Raw genomic sequence first — 17,779 nt, forward strand, 5'->3', positions numbered from 1 at the left:
TGAGATAATGAAATTCAAAGAGATCCCGACCTGGCAGGAGCTGGCCATGCAGGGAAGGTGTTTTGTCAGAGCAAGCAGCACTTTAACCACCAGGACATTTTTTCTGCACATCCACAATTCCAGAGGGATTCTGTACCCGTGGTCCCAGGGCTGGTCAAGCATCTGACTGCAACTCCCCAATCTTCCCAACAGCTGTGGCCAGAGCTCCTCTGGCAGCTTTGCCATCAGAGCTGTGTCAATTAGGGGCATGGAAATTCATCCTGCTGGGTGCCTTCCTTATGGAAACAAGTTATTACATGGAGGTTCAACTAATGTGAGCATAAAAAAATGATCTCTTTCCTAAGAGAGAGGACAGATGGTTTTTCCTCCTTGTGAAGGGCTGGTTTTTCAACACAAGCTGCCTCTCCAGTGGAGAGGAGGGGGGGAATCATCTCTTAATTACTGCTCCACGGGTTGAAAGCACATTCTTGGAGCAGAAGGTATTAGATGGAGTTTTCTTACACCAAAGTCAGACATAAAAAAGAAATCACACAACTGTTTTGGTTAATGTGAGGAAAATTTAATTTAAAAAACCCCACTAGAGTTGGGTGATTCTTCCCCACTTTACACCACAGTGCAAGAACAACCCGAATCAAGGCCAGAGTCTGTTTTCTTAGGAGGTGAAACACAAACACCCAAAGAATTAAGTGACAATTCCTTCATGTTCCTGAGTTATGGATTAGAAAAATCATCTGAGCAGTGCTGATCAATGGGAACTTCAAAAAGAAACACGGCCCATCCATTACAGTTCCTCCCAATTACATCCTTCTGCTGAGAACTGCATTTTATCTACCTTCCAGGCTTCAAAAAAGAGGGAGCAGGATTTTAAAAAACAGCTTCTAGGAGAGTTTTACCTTTTTATTGAATTTAAACACCACAGGACTGGTTAAATTGGGAATAAATTCTGACCTGCTGGTGCTACCTGTGAAATGGAAGCACCATTTTCAAACAAAAATCAGAAACATCTCAAAGCTGTTGGTTTTTCTGATCATTTTCTTTCCTTCTTGCTCAGACTTCTTCAACAAATTTTGTCTAAATCCACTGTAATCATTTTGAGTAAGCTGAAAATCATTTACCTGGTTTTGCTGGGTGAATTGTGGGTCTTCATCAGGTTATTTCAGCCTACTGAGCTCCCAGGACCTGGTTTTGGAGAAGAGTTTGGGATTGTTCCTGTCTTTCTCCTGGGAAGCACAGAGAAATGTGACTCCATCCTTCTCCCTCCATCAGCCAACCCAAAGGCCTCATTAAAGTGGAGAATCCCACCTGAAGCCAGGAGAACACTGGAAAACAGGGAAAACAGCAGCAGCATCTCCCGAGCGTTGGTACTTTTCCATTGTGGGGTTTTTTACCTCCTGCCCATCGAGTGCCCAGCAGCTCCCAGCATTCCCAAATGTCCTGTTGAGCCTGATCTGGATGGTAATTCCCAAACCTGCCCCACACTCCCTGTTCAAGGAGGAGCTCTCTGGGCCCTTCAGAGGGTTGAGGAGTAGTTCCGCACACAAAGCAGTGAATTCTCTCATGCTTTTCCTTCAGCTCAGGGCTGATCCTGGCGCACCAAGGCGAGATCAGCAGCATTTCCCTTCTCCCTGCCTTTGGAATTCACCGAGGCTGCTGCTGCTCACAGCCCCTTGGTGACCAGGCTGCTTTAACTGCCAGCAGCTCCGAATTAGCTGATGTGATCTTTAAAGATCGTTCCCCAGTCCCCCCTCTCACTGCAGGGTAACTACGGAATCCCCCCCAGTTATCCGAAATTAGCCAGGGCTTTGTTTGGTTTGCAGGGCACAGATAACAAAAGATTCCACTCAGGAAATCATGTACCAATTATCTCCGAAATTAGGCTGCACACAGGGGACTGCTGAGCTGGCTTGAAAAAATTACATTTTTTTTTATCCACTCCCACTCCTGCCTCCTTCTCCCAGACCACCTCGACACCTCCCACATCATTATTTATTTCTGTTATAATTTGTCCTCACACAGCCCCAACACCCAAAGAGCTCAACCCCCCCCAGAGAAGGCAATTCTGGAGATCTGCTCTCAGTGTCAGGTGTCTGCTCTGGGGTTTGTCCATCACCACCACACCAGGTACCGAATCCATGGGAGCTGTCACACGTGGGGGGTTTGGGGAAAGGCAGAGCCAGCACAGCTGGGCTGCAGCAGCCTCAGGGGTTCAGTGCATCCACAGAGTCACAGAATCCTTCAGGCTGGAAAAGCCCTCCAAGTCCAGCCTTCACCCAAATACCTTCTGCCCACTAAACCATATCAAAAAGTGCCTCATGACTCGTTTTTGGAACACAAAACCCCCAAGCAGACTCAGTTTGTCCTGGCTGGATGCAGTGGCCTGCACCTCATGCCCAATTCCTCAACCTCTTACAAACTTCTAAGCACAAGCCTTTGAGCAAAACAGGATTCCAGTAAAAACTCTGCTCCAGCATCTTTGTAGAGGTAAAAGGAGCAGATTCCTTTTGGCACCAGCAGAAAGAACAGCTGAATGTTCTTCAGCAGTGGCTGATTAACGCTTTTCATTCAAAAATGATTTAGTTCAAAGGAATAAAACTGTTCTTGAAGCTCCTGCAAGGCAGAATGTTTTGCCCAGTTGCAAAGCTGTGTCTCACTAATGGTAGCTGCATTTGGCCAGTACTGAGGTCACTTCCTTTCCTTTTATTATAATTATTTCCCTGGGAAAAGTCAGAGCAGTAAGTGTGAGCATTCCACGTAAATAAATGTCTATTACAATTATTAATTTAAAAAAGAAAGATGTATTTTAACAGAGCAAACCAGGTGCCAACAATAGAGCTGCCTCCTTATGATCTAGATTTGATTTTCATGAAAACAGAAGTGAAGGTTTGCACTTGCAGCGCCTGACAGGGATCACAGCACACCCACCCTGGCCCAAACATCCCCAGAATACAGATGGGGTGCTCTGGGCCCATCTAAGTGACAACAATCTCGTTCTCCACAGCTTCCCAAACCTGCCAATCCCATGCACCATCCCATTAAGGACGATCTCACTTGGAAATCACGTCTGGGTGGCTGCCTGTGTGGAAAAGCTACTTTGCATCCCGGGGTTAATGGATTGCTTCATGGAAATCAGGAAAAATGCAAGTTCCTATTTCATCCTGCAGGGAGGGAGGTTGTTTGTGGGGTTTTTAACAGGAAAAGCTGCAGCCTGAGGGTCTGCAGCGTCAGCAGCTCCCAGGGGATGAGCTGGACCAGGGCCTGACCAGCAGGACACAGCAACCTCCCAGGAAAACGTCCAAGCGCTGCTTTCCCTGACTCAGCCATCCCTCAGCACTGAGCAAAGGGGCATTTTTCTTCAAAAGACCATTATTTGGATAAATCAAGCGTGGCACTGCAGTGTCAGGGCAGAGCAAGAGGTCCAGGCAGCAGAGGAAGGACAGGACAGAGCCACGGGAAAGACAAAACACCCAACAGCATCTGTGCTGTGGATCTCTTCCAGGAAGAGAAAGCTGATTTGGGCATTTAGTTCTTTACATCCTACCAGCCCGAGTCCTTTTGGGTATTTTTAATTGCACAAAGCATTTTTCTGCTCCTTCCAAAATGCTCTTTCTGTGGAAAGCACTGATGAAGCACCAGAGAGGTGTCTGTGTTCCAGCAGGTCTGGAGCAGCCCTGCACCCATCCCATCCATGTCTGCTGCTCCTGAGTCCCCGCCAGCACTCAGGGAGGAGGGGAGAGCCTGCCAGACCCATCCTGCCTGGGTTTCATGGCACAGGAGCCTCTGAGGATGTTTGTGAATGAAGCTCCAGCTGCAGGTTGTGGCTCCACAGGCACAGAGACCCTGAGCACCCAATGTCTGTTCAACAACAAGATGAGGCAAAGCTCTGCTCCACCTGGAGCAGCCTTTTCTGGGGGGTTCAGGATGGCAGCAGACAGCCCTGCTCACCCTGGCACTGTGCCTGGCTGGTTTACACCCTTACCTCGGAGTCTGGCTGGGAAATGAAGATGTTCTTTCATAATCCCCAGCTGGGAAAGTCCCCTCCTGCCCAGCTCCTGGCTGCTCCTCACACCAAAGGAGCCTCGGGCTCAGGTGTCACTTTGTGATGCCTGTGACAGGAAAACCTGGGTGAAACAGTGGGTTGCAAAATTGGTCTGGGGGGCAATCAGTCTGCAAGGATCATTTCTGCGAGTCCTTAGCACTGAGAAACATTTCAGAGAGTTCAATCCCAGCCCTGTTAGCACTGAGCGTGACAAAAGCTGGAAAGAACCTGCCTGGCCTGTCCCTGGTGGCTCCCGCAGTGCGAGGAGGTGGCTGTGGGTTGTGACTTGTGCTGCACTGCTCAGGCATTACAAGTGCAGATCCTGCACAGAGTCGGGCTGCACATGCTGGGTTTTTACCTGTCACTTGCCATAACAGCTCCCAGCTCTGGGCATTTTTCTAACAGCAAACTGGGTTGTCAAAGAAATAAATGTTTATACGGCACGTTGGAGTTATCACTGGAGTAAATCAGGTGATGTTGGGGGAAAAATAGGAGTGGAAGTTATCTACAGGCATGACAGTTTGAGAGATCCTTCTTCCCCGAGTACCTGAGACAGCCCTTCTTGCAGGGAATTTCTCTGGAAGCTCAGCACACTCACCCCAGACCCCAGGCTGGTTCCATACCAGTGCCTGTGGTCTTTAATCACTCCAGACACACAACTCCCACTGATACCAGCACAGGTTTTGCATTCTTGCAAAATCAGCTTTTGTTTGTTTGTTTGTTTGTTTGTTGGGGTTTTTTTCCTACAGCAAAATCACACACTCAGCTTCAGGGGGAACTGGGTGGCAAAACCCGAGTGAAAATCCCGGGCAAGTCTCCTTTTTGACCTGCCTCAAAATTAAAAATGTAATAAATAGCACTCAGCTAAGGAAATGCTGTAAGGCTGCAGAGCAATGAGTGGGATCCTTGCTTTGGGCACAATGTGGAGGAAAATAGGTGCATATAAATACACTTTTAAAACATCAAGATTCATGGATGAACTGAAAACAAAGACTTCCTACATTCCCACAGAGCATCCCACACACAGACACGAGGCTTCTGAATTTGGGTTAGAAGCATTGAAGAGGAAATGTTTATATTCCTGCATCTTCTATGAAACCTGTTTTAGAATGAAACAAGAAGGGTGGAGAGGGACTTTTTACAGGGGATGGAGTGACAGGACAAGGGGTAAGGGCTTTTAACTGCCAGAGGACAGGGCTGGATGGGATATTGGGAAGGAATCCTTCCCTGGGAGGGTGGGGAGGCCCTGGCACAGGGTGCCCAGAGAAGCTGGGGCTGCCCCTGGATCCCTGGCAGTGTCCAAGGCCAGGCTGGACACTGGGGCTTGGAGCAGCCTGGGACAGTGGAAGGTGTCCCTGCCTGGGGCAGGGGGTGGAATGGGATGAACTTTCAGGTCCCTTCCAACCCAAACCATCCTGGGATTCTGGGATTTAAACGTCTGTTTAAACTCTGACCATGGAGCAGCAGCAGGCCCATAAAACCAGTTTATGGCACAGTGGGGCAGGATCTGTGTGTGCTCCTGGATTGTGCTGGAAGCAGGATCTGTGTGTGGCCCTGGATAAATCCAGGTTATCTGAGGCAGCAGCACTTCCCTGCCCTCACCCAGCTCTGCAGGAACACAACGAGGAGCTCGTTAATTAAGGTTATCAAGTTCCCTTGCACGGCCTGGCTTTCAGTGCACGGGAGACGAGGCTCTCCCAGCTCAGCTGATTTATGGCATCCTCAGGGCATTTTGCTCGTGTGTCCAGAGCCCAACTTTTCCTTTTTTGTAAGCAATCCCAAAGTTTGACCTGCGATGGCCTCGGCGTTGTCCTGGCACTGCCCTGTGGGTGCAGGTCCTGTCACACAGAGCCAGCAGGGGATGCTCTGCTGCGTTCCTGCCCTCTGGAAGCTGTAGGGATATTGCCATCCCCTCCCAGTGCCACCCTTGGGCAGCTCGGCGTCCTCTGGAATGCCAGGCTCTCCCCAGGAGAGCAGGAAATAGTTCTCCCCTTCTATATTTTTGTCCTTACTAAGCTATAACCTTATTCTTGGAAAAAATCTCTTACTCCACGAGTTATCCCTGTGGGTAGAAAAACGACCCTTTTTTTTTTCTAAAAATAAACCAGCCTGACAGAAATTCATGAGTTTATCAAATTTTTGAGAGACCAAAAAACTCTTAAACATAACTTAGGATCCCATTTTCCTGCTGCAGTTTCTCAGCCCTGGTAGAAGCTGGAGATATTGGAGTGTGGAACAGAGATATTCCCAAATTTATTGTCAGCCTGACAATGATTATGTAGCCCATTGAGATGGAGTGGTGTGATTTAGTGGTTTGGAGGCATTTGTCAGGGTTGATGGATGCATCTGGTGATTCAGGCAATGAAAATGTGAGATTTCCAGCCGGTGGGAGATAAAGGAAGCTGCCTGATACACGGGGTTATGGCAGGGGCTATAGAAGCATATAAACTTTTATTTGTTTCTCATTTAGAGTTTTAGAGGGAGATGGGAAGGAAGATCCACTTCAGCTGGCTCTGCAGGGTGCAGCTAAAGAGGCTGTGGAGAGAGGGTGTTTCCTGACTAATCTTTGACTTTCTTGTGTGCCTGGTTTCTCACCTGTCACCACTCACCTGCCCAGGGCATCCAGGTGGGTGCACTCAGGGAGACCTCGTGGGGATCTCCAGGCTCCCCCAGCATTCCCAGCTCTGCAGAAAGACATGGAAATACCGAATTTCTCATTTGCCTGCTGTAAAGCATGCTAAGGTTTGATAGGAAGCCAGCTGGAAATGGGAAATTGCCTTTAGATGGGTCCAAAATATGGGCGTTTTCTTAGGCAAAATGAGTTAAACGAGCTTTTGAAATTCCAGCCACATCCAGACAATTTACATCTCTTTTTGGTTTCAAGTTCACAGATAGAAACAAGTTCTTAGGAAAACAAGGTATTTTGAGGTGTCTTTTATATTGAATTTGAACACAAATCCCAGATTGGTTCGGGTTGGGAGGGACCTTAAAGCCCATCCAGTGCCACCCCTGCCATGGGCAGGGACACCTCCCACTGTCCCAGGCTGCTCCAAGCCCCAGTGTCCAACCTGGCCTTGGGCACTGCCAGGGATCCAGGGGCAGCCACAGCTGCTCTGGGCACCCTGTGCCAGGGCCTCAAGAAAAATATTTCCCATAACTGAATCAGGTGTGAAACACCAGGCAAAGGGAATCCAGAGCAGAGGCAGTTTAAGGCAAAAAGAAAGGAAATTGAGGATCCTGTTGCTTCAAGAGCAGTGAAGAACACGCCTTACTTCACTGATGGGTATTTCTGAGTCAATTATGTGCCAGTGCTGCTCTATCTTCCTGGAATATTTTATTCTTTAGCTTTCAGATGGAAATACTCCATTTTTAATGAAGATATATAACTATACGTATTTTACCTTATGATATTTAGGGTTTCCAAGGAAAATACATTCCATTCATACTCAGGAGAAGCAAACCCATGCTCTGCTTTAGCTGAATCCCAAGCTCAGCTCTCACTTAAAACCAGCCTGAGCTGAGCTAGAGCATCAATCCATAGAGAAGTACTTAGGAGGAATAAATTGATTTTCTCATTGCTCTATGTTGGCTAAAAATTATTCGATTATGTATTTAGCTGCTAATGGAAACTCATTAGTAGATTTTCATTTCATGCTTGTTTGCACCTGCAATCCATTTTTCCCTGTCCAAAGCACTGTTTCATTTCAGTTCCGTGCTATAAATTTCCCTGCACATAAACTGATAAGCGTCAGCCAAAATTCAGTGTACGTGGTCTGAAATAGCTCAGGGCCATTGCTCTCACATCAGCATCATTACAGCAGCAGATCCCTGGTGATTCAGGGGTGCTTGTTACCGTGTGTATCGATGGCCTAACTTGCCTCGTTGTTGACTCATTAACTTTGTTATCCTCGTTAGTGTCAGCTCCTTGACGCTGTCCTGTTGGCTTTGTGCTCCCTGCAGCCCCACGGGGCTCCTGGGCATCCTTTTAACCCAAAGATGGGACATGCCCAGCATCAGGAGGGCAGGAGTGAGGGGGCTCCTTCAGGGCTCCCTCCTTCCCACTCCCTGCTTGTCTGTGGGATGCGATTTCAATCACGTTCAATCGAACATAACCCCTTGCTTCATTTGCAGGGAGATGTTGTTATCTGTGGGAATAGCTCCCAGTTCCCAGCCAAATCCGCAACACTGAGCACAATGTGCCCAGTTTGAACTCTTCCTCCCCATCCTTCTCCAGCTTCCTGATGGGTTTGTGCCCTTGGCATCTGCAGGAGGTGCAGCACAAGGAATCAGGCCATGCTTCCCTGGGATCTGCTTCCACCTCCCACTCAGAAATCCTGTCCAGTTTAGGCTTAGCTCTGCCTTCCCTTCTGCCCTTTCATCTCCCTTGTGGGAGACAGAGACCAGCTCAATCCCAGCCAGACCCCACACAAGTGAAAAGCAGAGCAGTCACCCCAACTTACGCATCCAATGTCCCTTCAAGCAATCCCAGCTTAGTCCCAGACCACCCTGAGCTGCACCACTGGACGTGGCTGGAAAGGCTCCTGCTGGGAGCAACTGGAAATAAGGAGTGCAGAGATCAGAGGTGCAGGAGTGGCAGATGACCAGAACCTGCTCACTGAGCTGCTGGGCATTTTATTTTAGAGTAATCCCCATCCAGGTTAGTGAAGCAGAACCTGATCACAATAATTATGTCACATTTTGTTTTCATAGGAAGAAATTAATAAGTTGTTCAACTTCAGCAGAATTACTCTGAATTGATCCAAATATGAGAACTCACTCTCAGCCCCCACACAGAAAAATGCATTTGCTGTAAAAATATCTGTTTTATCAGGTAGCTCAACCCTCTGGGGTCTGCCTGCATCCCCCACCCGAGTAACTGAGAGCAGGAACAGGTCTGAATGTGCTTGTTAAGTGGGCCTGATCAATACAAATCTATTTCTCAATTAAGTAGAAGATCCTGGTGTATGTGTATTGCCTGCAGGCCAAAAGAGTTCAGAGGAAAACTGGATTCCAGAATACAAAGTTGTGTTGTTTTTTGCTCTGTCTTTTAAATGAGCTTTACCAGCATGCAACTGCAATCCTTGTGAACTCTGCAGATTAAATTTCCTTGCAGTAATGACCACTAGGAATTAGTGAAATGTTAATCTTCCCACCTGCTGTGTATGATTATACATGAGTCTAATCAACCTGATTACAAAAGAAAGTAATTTCTGCTTTTACAGGGGTTTTTTGTTGTTGTCTGCTTTAGTTCTTCCTGAGGAACTGTGAAACTCCTTACCCTGTATTTTAAAGCAAAAATGATGATTAAATTAAAATGTGTAAAGGGGAGCAATGGAGGCTGATAGTAATTGCTTTACAAGAGATACAGTAATTGATGCTCTGAGGATTTATTTCAGAGCATGGAAGTGAATTAGGAACCTGCTTTATCTGGATTTGCATCGCTCTGATGAAGTCACTGCGTCTTTGTGTGTTGGTTTTTAGCTAAACTGTTCTTAATGAGAATGCTAATAATTACAGTGGCACTAAACTGTTTTAGGGACACAAGAGGATGAGAGCAACATTTTGATTTCATTTAAAACCACGGTCACCTTTCTGCTGCCAACCCTGAAGCGATGGGAGAAGGAGGAAATGCACCTGAATCCATCGGAGATTGGATCCATCCAACTCCTAGCTGCACTGGTGGGAGATTGTAAAGACAAGCTAAAAAGCTACATCTGATTGCATTTCTTGGGTCAAAGCTTTGTTAAGGCTGGGTCCACACACCTGGGGAGCAGGTACTGCAGTGAAGAGAGGCTTTCCAAGTCAGAGATCAGGAAAATCAGTGTACAGATACCTGAAAGTACAAGGAATGTAGGGTAAGGCACAGCAAAAGTTATCCTGCTTCATCCAGCAGTCAAACCCACAGCTTTCTGAGCAGCCACAAACCCCAGAACACCTGAACTGCACCCCCTGCTTGCCCACTGCACATGGGAACACCTGGGATAATCCCTGGGTTCAAAATCATAATACCCAACCATCTGATCAAGATATGGCTGCCACTAACCCCAAACCATTCCAGGCCTGATGAGCATCACTCCACAGGCAGGTTTAATATTCCCAGAGCAATGAGATGCCAAATGTGCCCCTGGTGTTCCCAGCACTGCCTGGGAAGAGCTGGTGGGGGATCTCCATGGTGACAGCGTGTGTCACATCCCTGAGTTACCTGAGTGATCATTCCCATCCTTTCATCTGATCCTCACTTTTCATCTTTGCCTCGGAGTGTGCTGGGCTCCTAATGGAGAGGAATTGACAAACATCCTCAGAGGAAAAGCAATTTTTTTCTCATCTACACTCCTGCAGCTTAATTCAAGCAACAGCTTTTGCAGGACGAGCTGTTCAAGGAAGTCGGGAATTTGCCTTTGACACGCATAGATTGGGCTGGTGAAGAGTAAAAATTACCTTGCTGAATACATCCCCAAAAACCTCGAAAAAAGCCCCTTCCTCCAAACCTGTGCCTGGGGCAGTCCCAGCTCTCCCACACCCCCAAGTCTTCCCAGCCCTGCTTCTCCCAGTGCAGAAATCCCACTGGAGAACCTCTGCTCTTCCTCCTTTCTGGGTATGGCACAGAAAATGAACTTGGCTGAATCCAGGCCTTTCAGGAGTTGCAATTTGGAGAAAAATCCTGCTGAGATGTCCAAGCAATCTGTCACCCTGTGGCAGGAGTGATGCATGTTGATTTTGGAGGGTGCCACAGCTGCAACACAGCGAAGCCAGAATTCCCTGGACTCTGCCGTGGCTGCTCCCTCTCCCTCCTCCTCGCACTCTCTAACTTTGTTCTTACTAGAAAAGCTGAACATTTTCCAGCTTGGCTCATTAAAATCTTCCATACCTTAAACAGTCTGGGTTCTCTCATGCTTCAGGTTGTACAGGAATATCCTTGGGAGGTGAACCCCAAGGCCGGGAAGGGAATCTTGGAGATGGGAGACCGATAGCCCAGCCGGGGCATCCAGCAAGCTCAGCAGCATGAGACACTGGGGCGTGTGGCAAGGCAGGGGTAAAGACCATTCAGATGGGGTTTTCAGCTGTGAAACTGCTCCTGAGACACTCTCTGAGCCTCTCATGAGGGCAGAGGGAGGCCAGCCTTGGTGTGTGTGACGTTATGGGGCACAGGGACTTAATAGCTGTGCAGCCACCCACCCACCCACTGCCTGCCTTTTTGGGGTTTAAGCTATTTCTTCCTGGCGAAATAAATACAATAGACCATAAAGTGCTGTTCCCAGCACGCTGCAGCCCCCTGCTCCCCCTCCCAGCACAGTCCCTGTTATCTAACACCTGGTAGGGGATTTAAAAGGAACTCTTCATCTCATTTCATACATTAGTGCTAAGTTTAGCTTCTGTAGGTAACAGTTTCTGTTTGAACTAATAAAGAGGTATGTTTAGAATCTCAGGGGCACACTCTCTGCTCATTTGAAACAAATGAGGATTATATAAGGAGGAACAGGAGCTACAAATAGGATTCATAAAATTAATTGGCTCTAAGCTGCAGTGGAGTGGAGCCATTAAAAGTGATGAGTGGCCACGGCGTGCCCGTTCCCCTTGGACAGCCTGGGGACAGCAGGGCCAGGCCTGGCCAGCCTGGAGCACTCAGGACTCAGTTCCTGCAGAGCCAGCAGCCCTGGCACCACTGCCATGCTCCCAAAGGCTCTCCAAGAGCTCCACCTTGTCCCCATTTATGTGGCCCCACAGAAGCTCTGCCTCCCAAAGGGGCAGGGATGCTGCAGCCAAAGCCTGGAGCACCACCCGCAGGTTCTGCACCCTGCAGAGAACCCCCACATGGCTCCTGATGGACCCCAAAATCACAGCTCTGCCTCAGCAGACACATGAAGTGAAAACCACGCTTCATTTGGCCACAAGTGCCAGCCCAGCTGCCAGAATTCCTGTGCACAAACCCAGGGCTGCCTGTGCCCTGCTCCCCCTGCTCCAGCTCCTGTTTCCAGCCCAACAAACAATGCTCCATGTATTGATCATATCAAATGCTGCAAAATCCATCTGAGGAGAGCCTGGCATTCCTTGCAGGAGCCTGTCTGCTCCCTGCTCCTGGGATACTCTGGGACAGGGGCAGGGCAGGGGCTTCTCCACTGAGCCCCCTGCAGCCCCTGGCTGCAGGATCACTTCCAGCTGCCACACTCGAATGAGCTTCAGCAGAACCTTGAGCTGGACCCCCTAACTGCATTTAAAGCACCCTATGTTTTTGCACATACAGATCTTCTGAAATACTTTCCACATGTTCTCCCATTCCAGAGTTGTCTTCAGTCACAGAGCACTAAGTGCATTAAATTCAGTTCCCATCACAAAACCCAGCCTGAATTAGGCTCCAAGTGTCCTTTTAATTGCAAAGCATTATAAAAACTCCCCCTAAGCAGTGCCATACAAACAGAAAATAAGTCAAAGGCCTCAGGAAGCTGCTGCAGGAGCTGGAGCCCCTCTCTTGGCTTTGCAGAGGAGCAGGACCTCTGGCATAGCTCTGAACAGGCAGCCCTGGATGTGTCCTGAACATCCCGGCTGAGATCCGTGGAGTTTGCACACAGAGACTCCATAATCAGCCAGAAGTTAAAATAAATGGAAGCAAAACTTCTCTTGCACCTAGTTAATACCAGTAGTAGTGGCAACTCCTTGTGTTTCCGAGGGCTGTCCCTCCACTCCCATGCGCTGTGTGGTGCTTCACACTGCTTGAAGAGTCCCCAGAGAGCCACCCACTCTGCCTGGGCTCTGTTGCTGTTCACACCCAGATTTAGGAGCAGCAGTGATCACTTCAATACATTTTTCAAAAGAACTGGGCCGTGCATGTGTTTTTTAGATTATCCCACAGCACGAGCTAAGATTAAAATCTCCCTCTAGATTTCACAGTGTCTGGGAGTCTTGCAGCTCTCCAGACGCGGCTTCTATTTCAAGAGACGAACCCTCTCGCTGCTGATAATGTTCTATTCTCAGGTGTCACCTGCTCCTCAGTGCCACGCCCGCACGGAGTAAGTGGGGAGGGAGCTGCTGGCAGCTCGCCGTGTACGGGGGATCAACACCAGCATCACTCCCGAGGGAAGGGGGAGCCGGAGTGTCACAACCCAGCGTGGCACCAACCCAGCGTGGCACCCACTGCTGCTGCTGGGAATCACACTGGCACTCCCACCGCGTGCAGCTTGGGTCATGCTTGTCAAAACAGGCGTTCGTTTATGTACCTGCTGTCACAAAGTCAGCCAAAATCACTTCTTCCCCTGTAGGAAAAATATTTTCATATCAAAGTTTTTCCGTTTTTCAAACATTATTTTTGGCAGACATTACAAAAGACAAAGTGATCTTGCAGTGATACTTTATACAGTGCCATATCTGGGGGAAATAAAACCCCTGCCTAAATGTGTGTGTCAGTGTAAACACACAGCATTTAACACCGAACTGATAAAAATCTTGCGAAACATCCTTGATGTTTTGAAATTTCCCTGAAGTGTCAAACTCGTCACACGTCTCACCAACGGCCATTATATCACTTGGTGGACCTTAGGCTTCAAGGAAAATGAATTTAAAAGTAAATTTTTGGGAAGAAAGCAGTGGGAGAGTCTTCAGGATGTCACTGGAACACGGCCATCCTTGAGGGACGTTAGCAGGAATCACAGGCCATCAAACTTGAGGTGAGTGAGATGGGTGAGTCACCCCCATGACAACTTTTGAGGTGCTCTACAGATGGAAAGGGGAAAATAGGGATATTTTGCATGCGTGATAGAAAGACAAGTAAATGTCGAAGGAAAAGCCCACTGCAGCTGGGGAAGGGGTGTCCTGTTGGAACCAACCAAAAGTCACACCCTGTCTCACCTCAGGAAATGCAGCCTGTGTTTGCCAGCTGGCCAAAAGCAAGAGGAGGGACAGAACATTCCTCAGGGCTGGAAGGAGCCCTGGAGGCAATTCCATGTCCCACCTCCCCTGTGTGGGGTTGGGTGGGTCATGCAGCTGAGTCTCAGGAACACCTCTGGTGTCATCACAGCGTCATCCAGGCTGGAAAAGACTTCTGAGGTCATCAGGTCCATCAACCCAGCAGCACCACGTTCACCACCAAACAACTTCCTCAAGTGCCACATTCAGGTTTCTTTAAACACTTCCAAGGATGGTGACTCCACTAGTTCCCTGTTCCAATGCCTGACAACTCTTTCCATGAAGAAATTTCCCCTAATACCCCATCTAAACCTCCCCTGGCACAACATGAGGCTGTTTCCTCTCCTCCTGTCCCTCATGACCTGGGAGAAAACACTGACAGGATCCCAAAGAGCCCAGTCCCCTGAGTGCCCCCAGCCAGGGCTCTGATCGCCCAGCACAGCCCAATATTCCCCCGTGGCACCATGCCAGCTGTGGAACCGCATCCAAACAGACAGAAAGCAGCATGTGGCACCTTAAATTCAGCTGAACACCCTGTGCACTTCCTCACCCAAAGTAGGTGACCCATTTTCCACACGTTTTGTTGGAGCATTTCATTTTCCAACCCTTCCTCCTGGAGGGCACAGGGCACAGCGAGTGTTTTCCTACAGAAATGGGCTTGTTCTGCAGCCCTGTGCAGCACAGCCACGTAACCTCTCATCCTGCCCCCACCACAGCTCATCCATCAACAGCTCAACCATCCCTGAGTGTTTGGGGAGCCCAGGATCCAGGTTCTGCTCCAGAGCAAAGCCAGCAGTGCCTCCTCACCCAGCCTCTCCACACACACAGCCCTGTGCAAACACATTTATGGGTTCTGAACGTGTGTCTTCAGCTGGAACCTCAGAGGCAAGAGCAGGGGGTTGATCTGGGGGTGACAAAAGCCTCGTGGCATTTCCTAGATAGAATGAAACCCGAGTTTAGCAATTATTCATAGCCTTACACACGTTCTTGCAGACAGTCGAGCTGACTTGGCAGACTGGAGCTAATTGGGTTTACAGTAGAATGAAGCTTTGATTGAAGTGCTTCGCTTCAAAAAAATATTCCACATCCCCCCACACCCCTGCTAACATTACTCTGGAGCATGTAAAACAACCACCCCACATCTCAGCAAAGGAGAAATGCAGGATTTTTAGTGCTTTACCAAGCAAAGACCCACAAGTGAATAATTTGGAGTGTTTGATGTGCTGTATTCTGATCCATAATTCAGCAGCGGAACAAGGGCTGCGTGAGCCTGACATTTCAGGCTGCTTTTGAAGTTCATGAAACCCCTGCAGTCACCAAGGGGAGGGATCCTGCTCAGGAAGCCAAGGTGGGCACTGAACAAAAGGTGGGAAGAAAAAGGCTCCAAAGCTAATGCACAAAAACCTTGGAGAATGTAAATGAATGTAGCCTCGAGTTTACCGAGTAAATAATTCAAATTCTACCGTGGTGATTTATGAAAATAAAAAGACATATTTAATGAGCCCAGCAGGCAGCAGGTGCCTCTATTTTAACATGTTAAAGGCAAAAATCAAAAGGCAGAAGCTTTTTCCTGTTTCATGGTCACAGTTTAAAATAAAACTCTTCCCTGTGCTTCAGGGATGTGCTGTGCTCAGCAGTTTTGCTGCTGCAGGGAGGGTCCTGTGAATGCTCCCATCACCGTTTGGGCTGGGGGCTCCAATTTCCACACAGCCACATGGAGAACCCTGCCAGGCCTTCTGGGCAGGCCATGGGCAGGGACACCCATCTGTCCAGGTGCTCCAAGCCTCGTCTGGGTGCTCCAAACCCCAATGTCCAGCCTGGCCTTGGGCACTGCCAGGGATCCAGGGGCAGCCCCAGCTGCTCTGGGCACCCTGTGCCAGGGCCTGCCCACCCTCACTGTAAAAAATTTCTTCCTTCTAACTACTCCAAATCTGCCCTTTTTTAGTTCAAAACATCTCTCTTGATGAACTTTTATTTGTGTTGTGTTTCATCCCCTTTCTGTCTGGAGAAGTTTTGGGACAACCAGCACCTGGAGAGGAGTGGCCTGGCTCTGAGTTCATGCTGGGCACGATTTCATCCCCTCAGGGACAGCCCCTTAAATTCAGCAAGGTTTAGGGGCAGGTAGCAGATGGCATTTATTAAAACAGGCTTAAAAGAAATCACAGAGAAGGGAACATTGAGGTGGAAACCCCACTGACCTGAGCAAGGTGGGGAAGGAGCTGTGCCACATACGCTCCCTGCCCTCACTTCTTCTGCCTCTCTTATTTATTCGATGTTTCAGAAGGAAAATCCAGTGTTCAAAGCTGATGTTTCATCAATCAGCATCCGTGGGGCCAGGCTGTGCCAACATCCCCACCTTCTCCATCGACTCCCACATGGCTCGTTGGGAAAAACGCCTAATTAACAGGAGAAAATGAGATTTTTAGGAAGCAAACCTTCTGACTTCCGCAGAGGCAACGTGTGCTACATCACAAGAGGTGCTGAGCACAGGCAGAGAGGGACTTTGAAGGGAAACTGCTGCCTCAGAGTGCTGTGAACTCTCAGAGGTTTAGACTTCAAAATTCCACATTTCACGCTGCATAGCCCGGCAGCCTGACAGACGGATTCCCCCGGAGAGACCGGGGAAGGAGCCCTGCCGCACTCACACAACGCTCTGTCGGATGAAAACACCCAGCGGACAGCGACGGCACACCAGAGCAGCTTTCCAGCTGTTAAACCCAGCCCCTTGCCCCTCTCCAGATGTGAGCCAGGGTAATTCACCCCGCCCGCCTTAATGAACCGCTGCTTTGGGACCCTGGGGCAGGCAGAGGGGCTGGGGATTCACATGGGGCTTTGAGAACAAAACAGAGTCAAAACTCCTCTGAAAACCCCATATAAAGGTGGGAGTGCAGCCATGCAGCCTGTTCATGGTGCAGTGAGGGACAGCTGGGCCAGGGAGCCCCTGAGTGCCCTGCACACAAATCCTGGAATGGCTTGGGTTGGGAGGGGCCTCAGAGCCCATCCAGTGCCACCCCTGCCATGGGCAGGGACACCTCCCACTGTCCCAGGCTGCTCCAAGCCCCAATGTCCAGCCTGGCCTTGGGCACTGCCAGGGATCATCCAGGGGCAGCCCCAGCTGCTCTGGGCACCCTGTGCCAGTGAGGGTTTTGTGTCTGGCTCATGTAAGACTGAACCAAGCCATGACCTTGCAAAGAGGGAGGTTATTTAGTGCAAGGACAGGAGAGGTAGGAATGACATGGCCAGTGTGCCTTCTCTCTGGAATGAGAGGCCAGGGAGAGCCTTCCCAGAGGTGTGGGAGTGGTAAATCACACGGAATGCTCCACAAGCTCCAGGGAAAAGCAGTGAGCTGTTTCCACCAGATGTAGATTCCCACTCCCCACATCAATCCCCGGCACAGGAAATCAGCCCTGCAGCCCTTCCACAAGTGTATCACATCCTCAATGAGCTCCCTCCCCGAATTTGCAGCTGCAGAGGGAGGTGGCACCAGGCAGAAGCCCCTGAGCAGGGGACATGGATCCATCACCCTGGGTCCCACTTCCCGACTCCAGCACCCAGCCGGGGACTCACGGCCACCACGGCGTGTCACCCACAGCTGTTGCCATGGCAACTGGAAATCATTAAAAATAAATAAACTCATTTTCATGACACAACTCATAGAGTGCCTGGCTTCTGCCAGGAGTTTGAATTTGGCCTGTTTGGATAATTTGATGGGATGCCACAAGTGAGGGCCTGATCTGAAACCACAAGTCATTTTTCTCCTTGGAAGAGTGGATAACTGAGTCTATTAATCCAACAATACATTTAAGCTGAGTTATTGTGACAAGGGACTTCCATTATCCATTTCAT

The 17,779-nt window shown here is 49.1% G+C and overlaps 1 long non-coding RNA gene across 1 annotated transcript in view; it reads right to left on the reverse strand.

Annotated features, from left to right (window-relative positions):
• LOC104683388 overlaps nt 1–17,779 on the reverse strand; it is a 129,282-nt gene that overhangs the window by 5,251 nt on the left and 106,252 nt on the right. Inside the window, exons 11-16 of the long non-coding RNA XR_002043492.3 lie at nt 16,132–16,329; nt 10,239–10,307; nt 9,800–9,869; nt 8,497–8,590; nt 6,646–6,720; nt 1,116–4,103 (exon numbers count right to left, since the gene is read on the reverse strand). This is a non-coding gene — a long non-coding RNA (uncharacterized LOC104683388). The remainder of the gene's footprint in view (nt 1–1,115; nt 4,104–6,645; nt 6,721–8,496; nt 8,591–9,799; nt 9,870–10,238; nt 10,308–16,131; nt 16,330–17,779) is intronic.

Source organism: Corvus cornix, chromosome 12 (genome assembly GCF_000738735.6).
Source record: "Corvus cornix cornix isolate S_Up_H32 chromosome 12, ASM73873v5, whole genome shotgun sequence".
NCBI classification, from domain to species: Eukaryota; Metazoa; Chordata; class Aves; order Passeriformes; family Corvidae; genus Corvus; species Corvus cornix.